General features: G+C 42.8%; 1 pseudogene; it reads left to right on the top strand.

Moving 5' to 3' along the window:
* Positions 1-562: 562 nt before the first annotated feature.
* On the top strand, positions 563-824 carry LOC123954589 (annotated as a pseudogene).
* The last annotated feature ends 11,901 nt before the right edge of the window (positions 825-12,725 follow it).

The raw sequence follows: 12,725 nt of genomic DNA, 5'->3' as shown, positions 1-12,725 counted from the left end.
TGCCTGCTGCGTTCCCTGCTTGTACTCTCCCTCTCTGTTAAATGAGTAAATAAAATCTTAAAAAAAAAAAAAAAAATTGGAAGCTTCACTGACTGAGCCACCCAGGTGCCCCTGAACTCTCTTGCTTTTAAGTGCACTACCATAGGATCTCCTCCCACACATTTACATCTTTCTCTAGCTTTTTCTGGGCAGGAGAATTAGATGGAATGTGAATAAAGAGAGCCAACGTAGCCAGAATTCAAAAGGAAGTCAAGGGAGCATGTTGTTTTCGGGGTGGAGCTAGTAGTCAAGCACTAGATTATTTTTTTACATTCTAAGAAACTTACTGTTTACTTCTGCCATTTAACACTGGAAAAAACCCTTGACCACCTTATAGCCTAAGATCTCCCTAAGTCCTCTGTACATCTGGTAAAATGTCAGTTCGACAATCTCTAGTGTGCAAAAGGCAAGGGAACATGACCCTTGTTTTTCAGTGCACTCCCAGAACTACCCACCCCAAGTCCCTTGAGATACCAACAGTTAGCATTCATCAAGAAAAGTACATGTTAGCTGAGTAGACACCATGAGCAAAGCTCACCCTCCCAAGTTGAAAAAATTACGGACAAGAAATTATCATTGAAATTAAATGGTGGCAGACATGTTCAAGGCATATTGCAGGGTTTCGATCCATTTATGAATCTCGTGATAGATGAGTGTGTGGAGATGGCAACTCGTGGGCAACAGAACAATACTGGAATGGTGGTAATATGAGGAAATAGTATCATCATGTTAGAAGTCTTAGAACGAGTATAAACAATGGATGTGTTCATCAGAAGAATCAACTGCTTCCACATTTCCCCTCTCCACAAGACCTGTTTTACTACAATATAAAAATCAGGTCGTGTGCTTTTCATATTGAACTTTTCTGTTAAATAAATTTTTATAATTGTCAAAAAAAAAAGAAAAGTAAATGCCAGAGTTAAGTTTTCTTAGTACTAACTTCAATCACTCTGGATGTAAATAATAAAAGAAATTATTTCATATATATATATACATATATATATATATATATATACACACACACACACACGTTGATAATATTAAGTCCTTTTCCCCCAAATCCAATAACTAGTGAGAAACAGAAGTCAGGATCCAAACCTAGATCTCACTCAGGCTATTCCAGGCTTGCTCTCAGCTGTGGAACATCACCAGGAGGAATGCATTCTTCTTTCCTCTTTAAATTCACAAGCACAAATCTCAGTGGGCAGTCAACTTTTCTGGAAAATCCTGCTACCTTATTTAGTTCATTTTTCCACTTTTCCGTAAAATGATTTCATTCCTTTTTCATTCTGCTTGAATGTACAGGAACCAACTCCTTCCTGCCCCTTCCCTCATGATTGTTGACTTTGCCTCATGCTTCTTTGGGAAGATAAAAGCCATCAGAAAAGAATTCCAATATCTTCCCAAAACAAATCTGGCAGCCTGCGCCTATCTCTGTCAGTGCTCCCTGACCTCCGTCTTGTTACTGAAGGACACTTCTGTTCTGCATGGTATATTGTACACAAAGTCTCCTTCACCCATTCCCCCTTCTAGAGGATTTTGTCCTGAACAACTACTTCTCCCCTGCATTTCAGAGATTCTCCACCACTGCAGCCCATCATCAAAGAAGCATGCTATAGGGGCGCCTGGGTGGCTCAGTGGATTAAGCCGCTGCCTTCGGCTCAGGTCATGATCTCGGAGTCCTGGGATCAAGCCTCGCATCAGCCTCTCTGCTCCGTGGGGGGCCTGCTTCCTCCTCTCTCTCTGCCTGCCTCTCTGCCTACTTGTGATCTCTCTCTGTCAATTAAATAAATAAATAAAAATCTTTAAAAAAAAAAAAGAAGCATGCTATATTATCTACCATCTAAAATAAATAAAATAACAACTTGCCCTTTACCACATCGCCCTTCCTGCGATGGCCCCATTTCTCTGTTCTCCTTCATAGCAAAGCACCTCAGAAGAGTTAGCCCTGGGGCACCTCTGCCTTCAGCTCAGATCATGATCTTGGGGTCCTGGGATCGAGTCCCACATCGGGCTCTCAGCTCAGTGGGGAGCCTGCTTCCCCCCTCCTCTCTGCCTGCCTCTCTGCCTACTTGTGATCTCTGTCTATCAAATAAATAAATAAAATCTTAAAAAAAAAAGAAGGGATGAATACCCAACTTCTTTAAAAAAAAAAAAAAAGAAGGGATGAATACCCAACTTCTTTAAAAAAAAAAAAGAGTTACCCCAATGACATCCTTCTCTTCCTCACCTCCTTTTCTCTTCTCAACCCACTACAATGAAGCTTCCACTCCCACCAGAGAAACTGTTGTTGTCAGAGGCTCAATTGACCTCCATTTTCCCAAGGTTTGTGTGTGACTGATTAACCAACTTTCTCAAACTCTAACTCTCTTGAAACACTCTTCTCTTAACATCCATGACTCTCAAGCCTCCTGAACCAAGGCAGAGATGAGGAAGGTGTATTCAAGGAGCAGGAAGAAGACCAGTGTAGTTGGAATGTCCCGTGTGATATGAAAGTAGGATGACACAAGGTTGGAACTCAAAGGGACACAGCATTATGGAAGACCTGTCAGGTGAGGAGACGGACTGGGTATATGTTGAGATTTAAAGCAGATGATCAACCTGCTTTTAACTGACGTCTTTACATGTCACTCTGGCTATCTGTGAAAAGGGGGCTGCCCCAGTGCGAGAGCAGGATCATGGGCAACATTTAGAAGGCTCCTAATAAATTCTCAGTAAGTGTTTGTTGGCTTGAATTGAACTGGGAAGAAGAAAGGAAGGCACCAGTAACCAGAAATGTCTGTAGGACAGAAATAGAACCAAAGAGTGAGACTCCAGGGGGTAGATAAAAAAACTCTTGGAGTTAGTGAGAGGACAATTTTACCCATGGGATTTGGCCCAGTTCCCAGCAAACCCAAGAAACTGTCAAATAGGCTCCCTGTCTGGATGTGCCCAGGAAGCACATTTGCTCCTCCAAATGGTGAACACTCAGCCTTCTTCAGCACCTGTGATTCCTATCTGGTGATGTTCTGCAGCAGGGAGAATTTGATTCATTATCTTTCAGTGTGTCTGTCACGTCACGTACTCTTCAGGTCCTGACAGAACACTCTAGAGGTGTGATGCGTTATTACTTGACACCAGTTACCCAGTGCTGCGCCTCATTAGAGGGAGCAAGAAAGGCACAGGCGAGGGGTAACCTGCTTTGTCCTATCCCGACTCTCCCCACGACTCCATTAGTCTCTTGATCTTTTTGTGGTTGTCATTAGGGGACCAGAGTTTTATGTCCTGGTCAATTTCCAAATGACAGCTCTTAGTGTCAAAGTGATCAAGGAGAGCTGCTTTCCCCTCCCTGCAGTGACAGCAGCAGACAATCACAGGAAATTGATCATGTTGGATAAACTCACCTGATCCTAAAAATGATATTGGCTCCACGCTCCAGGGCAGGGCAAAAACAACTGAAAAATAATTGCCAGTACACCCCAAAGGGAAATTCTTTCCTTTCCCCAAATTTGACAATCAATCTAACCCAGCACACGTGACTAAAAACCACTGCTGTGAAGAACGTAATTCCACTTACACACCAAAACACCATGGCAATTTGGTTCAAATTGGGGGTCTTTTTCCTTGTGAAAGACCTTATTTACAAGAGCAGCAAAGACTTAATACAAAAACAACCACCACATCTGAAAGAAATAAGCATGTCCCGCTGTTCGTTCCTATCCATCTTGGTTAGTCTGCAGCCATGTTTTAATTATTCCCCCTCAATTTTTAACACATTAAAAAAATGTGGCACATTGAATGTTCCTTCTCTACCTAATCTCAGAGTTAAATGTGCTATCTCCAGAAAACACACAGCAGTTTGGGTTACTCTAGCCTTTCACATGTGGAAAGTCTCTAGGATATGTTTCTTCATCTCTCTCGAAGTAAGGCATCCAACCTGACCACTGTGATTGAAAAGGAGGCTTCCTGTAACCAGGAAAAACAGTTAGCATTTCTTTACATTTAATTTCCAAATGCAACCAAGGCTAAATTTTCATCTTGGCATCCTTTGGATTTTTAGGGAAGTACTGGGGAAGGCACTTGGGGAAAGTTGCTCTCTGAATGAGTAAGAGAGCCCACAGGGTTAGGTTGTGGCTCTGTAACTTGGGCTGCTCTTTGAAGATCTTGAACTCATTAAGACATTCCACTCACTGCTCACAGTACCTGACCTTCCATAGCAAAATGACCTGATGCTCATTTGTATGTTATTTTGTATGTGTTTGATTTGTAGTTTTCTCTGTGAAGGCTCCACCCCCTCCCCAAACCCCTTCAAAGACTAGAGATTCTCAGTCACCACGCTTTCCCTATGGAGCCACCTACCATGTGCCTTGACACAGCCTACTGGGTATTTCCGGCTAGGGAAATGGCCCTGTTGAGTGTGCAAGGAACCAAGCAAGTCATCTGGAAAAGAAATCCAGATTCAGAGACCAAGCCATGAACCAGGATCAAATTTCAGATCTGCGTTTCCTAGACTTTCATTGTTTAAATGGTTGCAAAGAGGTTCCGTAGTCAATAAAGAGACAAGAAACTCTAAAAGTGTACAGTGAGAAGATTAATTGACAAATCAAGGCAGACACTGGAAGACAAATGACAGGCTTGCCCAGTGTCATCCAAGGACAGCACCTAGGCTATAAGCAGTTGTGTCCACAGTATTTCCCATCCATAAACTATAGTCTGTCTATATATCTACGCATCTATCTGTTTACAAAATAGGTATCTCTATATCTCTTCATGCTTTTCCTGGAAGTATATATAACAAAGGCCATTGAAATCAGAAAATAAAAACTGCAGTTGGAAATTGCATGGTGTGCCTGGTTTCTCAATCTATCCCAGAGGGCTTTGTGGTCAAGGAGTTTTAACAAATCTAAGGTTAAATCTCCTCAAATACAGCACGATTTGAGATCTCAGGATGACTGAAGCTCAGTCACATCATTAGGCAGTGTGGGCTCAGGTGCAATCCCAGCCCCACTGTTGACTTTTCAGTGTGTTTCTTTGGGCAGGCTTCCCAAACCCTGTGCCTCCATTTCATTAACTTTCAATAGGCCAATAGTAATGCCCATAGCGTTACTCCGCGGACTTCAGGAATGATGTATATGTAAAGCAACTAGCACTGTTCCTGGTACATTTTAGGTGATCAGGGATATGGGTTCTTTTCCCTTTCACCTCTACTTAGATTTCTAGAGATACACATCAATCCAGGTTTATAAAGTTCTTAGAAGTCCACACTTATAATTTAAACTTGAGCATAACTATGAAGTGTTTACTTTTATTCTAGACTCCAGTTTCTGTCTTCCCCTTGCCTATTTGACTAAAACGAAGAAGCCCATGTTATCCCGTAGAGTAACTACATGTGGCTATTGTTGAACACTTGAAATGACTTAGACTATTTGAAATGTGCTGTAAGTGTGAAAGTGTAAAATAATGTGCTGTAAGTGTAAAATACATACCAGATTTAGAAGACTTAGTACCAAAAAAAGTAAAATATTACATTAATAATTTTTATACTGATTACACTCTTAAAATGAAAATGTTTGTATGTGCTGAGTCAAATAAAATATATCATTAAAATTAACTTGTCATGTTTCTTTTTCCCTTTTTAATATGGCCATGGGAAAATTTTTAATTATATATGTGACTCCCATATATTCCTGTTGGACAGTGTTCATCTAGAAGATAAAGACACAGGGATAACCCCAAAATCACCACAGGTGAGGTGTTTGCCAAGTTCACCAACATCCTCCTGAGGGCCAAACTCAAAAACGTCAAGGTGCACCTAATCCTTATTGACCTCAATCAGTCCCTATTATACCCATACGTCCCAAGAAATACTTTGCATCAGGCCCAGCTGAACTCATCCCCTTCATTCCTCCTGCTTCTGGTGATGACAAGGAAACAACCAGTGTGGAGAAAGGTCTAGAACAATGCTGTCTCTCAGTGTGGATGAGCCACATTGATGTGTTCCATAGCCACCGCTTGTTAATGGCTTCTGGGCTGGACAACTCAGTGGCAACGTATCAACTCCCCATATTTTCTGGAGTATAATAATTGAGATGAATTTCAAAACAACAGAAGAGCCTCCTCCAAACAAATGAGCTCACACCATTCCCCTAATCCCAATCAAGCCCTACATTTTTATAGCTTACCATAACAACCTTTATTTAAACATCAGCCTCTATTTAAAAGTTGCAGATTGGCCTGGCAGTGAGAAGTGTTTTTCCCATAGTAGGGCCTACAAAACAGAAAGATGTGCGGTCTGAGAGGGAGCAATTTAATCTTCCATTTGCTACTAGTTGCCAGATGTTGCCTTTGGACCATCGAAGTCTTCAAGGGCACACACCTTGACTGATTGCAAACTAAGTATGGGATGGAATGGCATGGAAGAGATTAGCCGTGCGAGGGGGTTTGCATCAAAGGGTCTTTTCTAGGATTTAGCCACTGTTCCTGCCTTTCACTAGATGACAGAATACTTTTAAAAAATCATAAAAAACCACACAGCATGCATCTCGGGTTTCCAAGGCCCCATTTGTGAAGCGGTTCTGTGTACAAAGTGGCATGCCTACACAACCACAGTGGTTTATTTTTCACTGGAGATTGTATATATAGTTTTCAAAATGACACCTTCAGATTGCTGACAAAATAAAGGTGAACTCTTTCCACTCAGAATTCCAGCAACACATGCGTGCACAGACAAATTATTTATTACCCTGGGTTAAGTGCACTTTGATTTTTCTCCCAAAGAAAGTTCAAGTTAGAGGCGCAGCCACGGAGAATGAGGAAGCTACTGTAAACAACTGTTGTGTTGTGCTCTAGGGGCAAATACCCCATTTTTTGATTTGACCAAATATCTTAAATTAATTTATCCACTCCATGAAATATATTTACTTTAGAAAGGCAAATCTGTATTGTTTTAAAGAACAGATGTCATTGGACCACACAGGAAGCGAGATTAGGAGAGCTGTCCTCTTTGCCTTCATCTCTCAATTCTACCCAAACAACCATGGATTAATCACTTAATCCCTCTGGGCCTCTGTTTCCTGTTAGTACAGTGCAATAACTCCAGCTCTTCTCTACCACATAAGACATTTGGATGGCTAGCAGAAATAAGAGCAGTGTTCGTTCCCTGCCATAGCCACATAGGAGACATAGACTTGACTACTCACCACATCCCCTAATCCCACTCTCTCTCCAACCACCCATCCAGCTCAAAAAGAGAGCCAGAGAAGTTGAAGAGAGGTGTGTACAGCAGGACTCAATGGGAAAAAACAGTGAACTGAAGTCACGTCATCCTTAATGGTATCAAGAAAACTCAGAACTCCTACCTAACCTGATCTGACTTCATAAGCCATTAAATTCCCAGTGTCTTTTCTGTCTATAGGATTCTAGTAGCTTCTGAAGGCAATGCAAAAGACCCTCCAGACATGACCACCACACATGGTTTATTATCTTGCCATGGAGAAGACATTCATGAAGCCAGCAGAGTAGGTGTGGGCAACTTTTGGAAAATGGGGTAACAAGTTGTCTGTCCCTGTTCCACTGTAGTGCTAAAGATGGAAGGAGGAGAGAGCAAAGACATGTGACGAAGAAGTAGAGAAAGGACAGGGGTTCTGCCTAGGCCAGCTCTTGAAGTTCATTGTGTGATAGAAGAGAAGCAGGGTATTATGTTGCATCCAGGACACTGATTGTGAAGAATACACTGTTCCAAAATATGAAACATACAGAATTAAATGCATGGATTTTGAAAATAAAATATCACATTTCAACAAAATGTTTGTAGTTTGCTGCTTCGATTTATCCTGCTCAAGGGGACATACTCACTTCCCTTTGCTCTTAATGGTTCTTTGGTGCAAGTTTTTCAGAACTTATTTTCCTGAATTCTTCTGATACCAACAGTGGTATTTGTCACTCAAGTGTTTCAAAAGATAGATCCTCAGAGAGGATGATCACAGAGGCACAGGGAGCAGATGCTAACTTTCAATTCTTCTAAGGAACAAACGCAAATAGGTCAAACCAAAGAAAATGGCCAACTTCTGTGAGGTCCTCAGAAGTATCAGGCTGCGTTATGGGATGTTTATGGAGACAAATAGCATGTCTCCGTAAAGAACTCAGTGTGCAATAAACAGAACTAACCTATCTTTTTTTTTTTTTTTTACTTTCAATCTACTTGTCAATAAAACTGAGTTCAAAAAGCCCGGGAGTTCTATCAGGCAAATGGGTTACACTGGAGATTCTGTTTGGAAGCAAAGAGATAGAAGATAAAAGTTTCGCCTTTACGTTTCTTCTGAACTTGTTATTATTTTTTTTTTTTTTTACTTTAAAATGCTTCTGACAAGAGGAAACAACACATAAGACAGGACTTCTGCTTATAGATGAAATAACAGAAATTGAATTTATCCTCCTGCCTTAAACAACAATAACAACAACAACAACAAAACAGGACAAAACATCTGACTAGTTTTCAGACATCAAAGTAGACAGTAGATAGTGTGATCCCTGAGAGAATGGTGACTAACTACAATTGATGAAAGCAGTTTTCAGACCGCAGGGCAGGGAGGGAGAACCTGACCAAAGGCTAGCAGTCCTCCTAAATTGAAGAGAGGGAGATCTGAGTTCAGAGAAGACAAAGCAGCTGAGATTTGAGGGATAGAGAATCATGGGTGAGGGAACTACATAGTGAGAGAGTTCTAAGTATCTGTAGAAGGGTCTGCTCAATTCCTTGGCTGAGTACTGATCTTCACATGCAAGAGAAAAAATTACTAGAACTGAGAAAAAGAATCATCAGAAATGAATACACACAATAATTTCCAAAATATATGAAGCACGATGGGAACAGTCTGAGCTTCCCACCCTGGACAAGGTGGAAAGACATTGTCATATGGGGCATCATGTAGAGTCTGCAAAACGGTATTACCTTAATGAGGGATAAAATTAGACCCAGACTAAAACCTGCTCTGGACCTGCCCTCACAAAGCTTATAAGCAAATCAAAAGACAAACTGATTCCAAGTCACTTAACTGTGTACCAGAACAAAACTCAACAATATTTTAAAAACACAATAAATTTTTTTTAATTCAGCAAGCAACAATTCATAATATATAGCACCCAAAAACAAAGTATAAGACATGAAAAGAAGCAAAAGAATATGTTCTGTAATAAGAGAAAAGTCAATAAATGGAAACAAGCCAAGAAATAACAGAGATGATGGGACTAACCAATAAGGATGCTAAAACCAAATTAAAAAATAATAAAATGAAAAAATATAGCTAATAAGTAAAAAGTAAAGATAAAAATGGAACCATAAAAAATTATTCTAAAATTAGGCAGAAAATGAAGATAAAAGGAACAAAAACAGATGGAACAAATAGAAAACAAAAAACAAGATGGAAGTTTTAAACTCATTCATCACATTAAGTATAAATTGTCCAAACACTTAAATTAAAATACAGAGATTCTCAGATTGGATTCAAAAGCAAGATCCAGCTATATGTTATCAAGAAACCTACTTGAAATATAAAGACATGGATAAGTTAAAAATAAAATAATAGAAAAAAAATTTTTTTAATATTTTATTTACTTAAGAGAGAGAGCACTAGAGAGAGTGAGCACAAGCCAACGGGAAAGGCAGAGGTTGAAGCAGACTCCCCTGCAGAGCAGGGAGCCTGATGTGGGACTTGATCCCAGGACCCTGAGATCATGACGTGAGCCAAAGGCAGAGACTTAACTGACAGAGCTACCCAGGCACTCTCCTTCATGCTCTCTCTCTCTCTCAAATAAATAAACAATCTTTAAAAAAAAATAATAGGGGCGCCTGGGTGGCTCAGTGGGTTAAAGCCTCTGCCTTCGGCTCAGGTCATGATCCCAGGGTCCTGGGATCGAGCCCCACATCGGGCTCTCTGCTCCGCAGGGAGCCTGCTTCCTCCTCTCTCTCTGCCTGCCTCTCTGCCTAGTTGTGATTTCTCTCTGTCAAATAAATAAAATATTTAAAAAATAATAATAATAATAATAAAATAAAAGGGAAACCAAATAAAAGGCTTCTAATTAAAGCCAATGTGTTCTTTAGAGTAAGTTAAAAGCCAGACATAAGATTTCTCATTAAGGACTTAACTCTTCCACTAATAAATCTTTCTCATCTATATATGCCCTACTTGAGGCCTCCCACTCTTCCCCGGAAATTCCTAACGTTCATTTATCCACAAAGATAAATTAGTGCTGGATTTTTAGAATGAGAAATAGATGAGAAAGAGGGAATGAGAGGTTACAGAAAGGCAAAAGTTGTTTCTTGCTTTCTAACGTTCTTAAAAGAATATTAAATATACTTAGAGATATCCTTATTTAAACGTGATGAAGCTGATGTCACACACAGAAGAAAACCTTCCCCTGGAGAGGTCTTCTGAAATTCTGCCTTCAAACACAATGAAAATACATCCGTCATCTTTTCTCCACCCTAGAACACATATTTGAAATTCTCAGACTTCTTCGATCTTCTCAGCCAACAGAAGTAGGTTCTCTGCTCCTAATTGCACAAACCTGCCGCACAAACACACCTCATGGTGTCTGCTCGGTGGGGCCTGAAGGTTCTGTCAGGACAACGGGAAGTGCCCGAGGGGAAAGAACTGGCGCGCGGGGAGCCAACCAGGGAGGTGGTGGACAGCGGGCCAAGGCCGGGCGTGGGCAGACCCGCCTTAACCTTGCTTCCTGCTCCAGCCAGGCTCCAAAGTGACACTAGCCATTTAAAACCCTAACAAGTAAACCCCGTTCTGCACAAAAGCAAACACACCTATCAGGTCTAAATGCCAACCGTACTGAGCTAACAAAGGAAAGCTCGAACTTGGCCAGAATCATCAGACAGGGAAACCACCTCACAGTCACGTTCTACCTGCCAGCGGAGGTCGGACCGCACCCCCTGCCGGGAGACCAGACAAGGTCAGTGACTCACATCGCCCGCCCCCCCCCCCCGTCCCATCCCCCACTCCCACCCCTGCCACGGGTCAGCTGGCCACGCTGAAGGGAGCGGGTGGTTGTGACCGAGGCACTTGCTCACAGGACTTCCAACGCCATAGAGACGCCTGTGAATATCAAGTAATGGAGAGTGACATTCCTCATGTTGTGTCAGTTTTCACATCCAGCGAGACGGAGATATAGATGTCAGCTCCGAGGACAGGTCGGCTTCACTGCCCATGGACATCACACTGTCAGCACCTGTCCGCTCAGCGGGCCGTGTGCCTTGAAGTGGAGGAATATGCCTGATTCCTCCCCAGCCTCTCCTCCCCGGGCTGCAGCGGCTGTAAAGGGGGTGCCTCCCTTCGGTCTGTGCCAGCACATGGAGAGCAGTCAGGGGAGACCACTTATAATTATTCCACGCAGATGGTCATTTCATTAGCGCATACACCAAGCAGCCTGTAACGGGGCGCTGGGCTGCCTATCCCTCTCTCCTCCCGCACAAGCCCGTGGGCTCTCAGGCGGCATATTTTAAGAAAAGAGGAACCTTCTCAGGCCATTCTGGAAGGACTCTGGTTTGGTGAGACTGGCAGAAGCGTTTTAGGAAACCCTAAAAGAATGATGAGTTTCTGGGTTTGTGCAACTGAAGAGCCAGAGGCAGGCACAGAAGCTCGCCTGTACCTAAATGAGGTCATCAGAGTGTGTGGCAGCTATCACCGGCACCGGTGGGCTTCTCAGCCTCTGTTCCGCTGCGTTTAGACAGCGTGAACCCATAGCAGGTTGTGAATGGTAGAAACGGACCCTCGCAAGAACACTGAGCTAGGACTCATCTTGACCATTTACTGGTCCCAACGTGAAGAAGGGATCCCCGTGGCCAGGAGTGGCTGGAAACTCAGGTCTCCACATTATCAATGAGAAGGGAACTTCAGGGACACACTAGCCGGGCGGTTTCTCAAACATTGTTCCAGTAGCACAGCTCATTGTGCAAATAACCCCTTTGAGTGAGCGCCAACGTTTGGGACAGAAGCAAAACACTTGGGAAGGAGAGTTCTGGGGCCCAGAGCCTGGTCCACCTGTCTCCCTTTCTTGAGTGTTCTCTGAGGGAATCCAGGTCTCTTCGGGGCACAGTTTGGAAAACACTGATTTGTCGAGCTCTCGTTATGCAGAAGGGACAGAGTCCCCAGGAAAAACCCTCCTCTCCCTCTCCTGCTGCCAGGCCGATGTTCCAGACGGAGCCCATGGACTCTGAAGCATTTCTAGCAAAAGCGCAGTGGAGTGGCCTACCTGGACAAAAAGCAACTCGGTTCACCTTTAGCTCTGAGTTCACTCACACATACCATGGGCTCCCCTGAGGGGTGACAACATATAGACATATAGACCACCCAGTACATCCTGCAGAGCCCCTCCAAAGACACCTTGGACTCGCCTCCAGCACTGTACCGGCAGGAGCACGCCCCCCACAGCCCATGTTATGTATTTTGTGGGTAACTTTCTTTTTTTCTTTTTTTTTAAGATTTTATTTATTTGACAGAGAGATCACAAGTAGGCAGAGAGGCAGGCAGAGAGAGAGGGGGAAGCAGGCTCCCCATTGAGCAGAGAGCCCGACGCGGGGCTCGATCCCAGAACCCTGAGATCATGACCTGAACAGAAGGCAGAGGCTTAACCCACTGAGCCACCCAGGCGCCCCTTGGGGTAACTTTCTAAGAAGGTCCCACCTGCCCGGAGAAAGAAAT

This window comes from Meles meles, chromosome 12 (assembly GCF_922984935.1).
Source record: "Meles meles chromosome 12, mMelMel3.1 paternal haplotype, whole genome shotgun sequence".
In the NCBI taxonomy this organism is placed as follows: domain Eukaryota; kingdom Metazoa; phylum Chordata; class Mammalia; order Carnivora; family Mustelidae; genus Meles; species Meles meles.
This window is presented reverse-complemented; position numbering and strand designations above follow the sequence as displayed.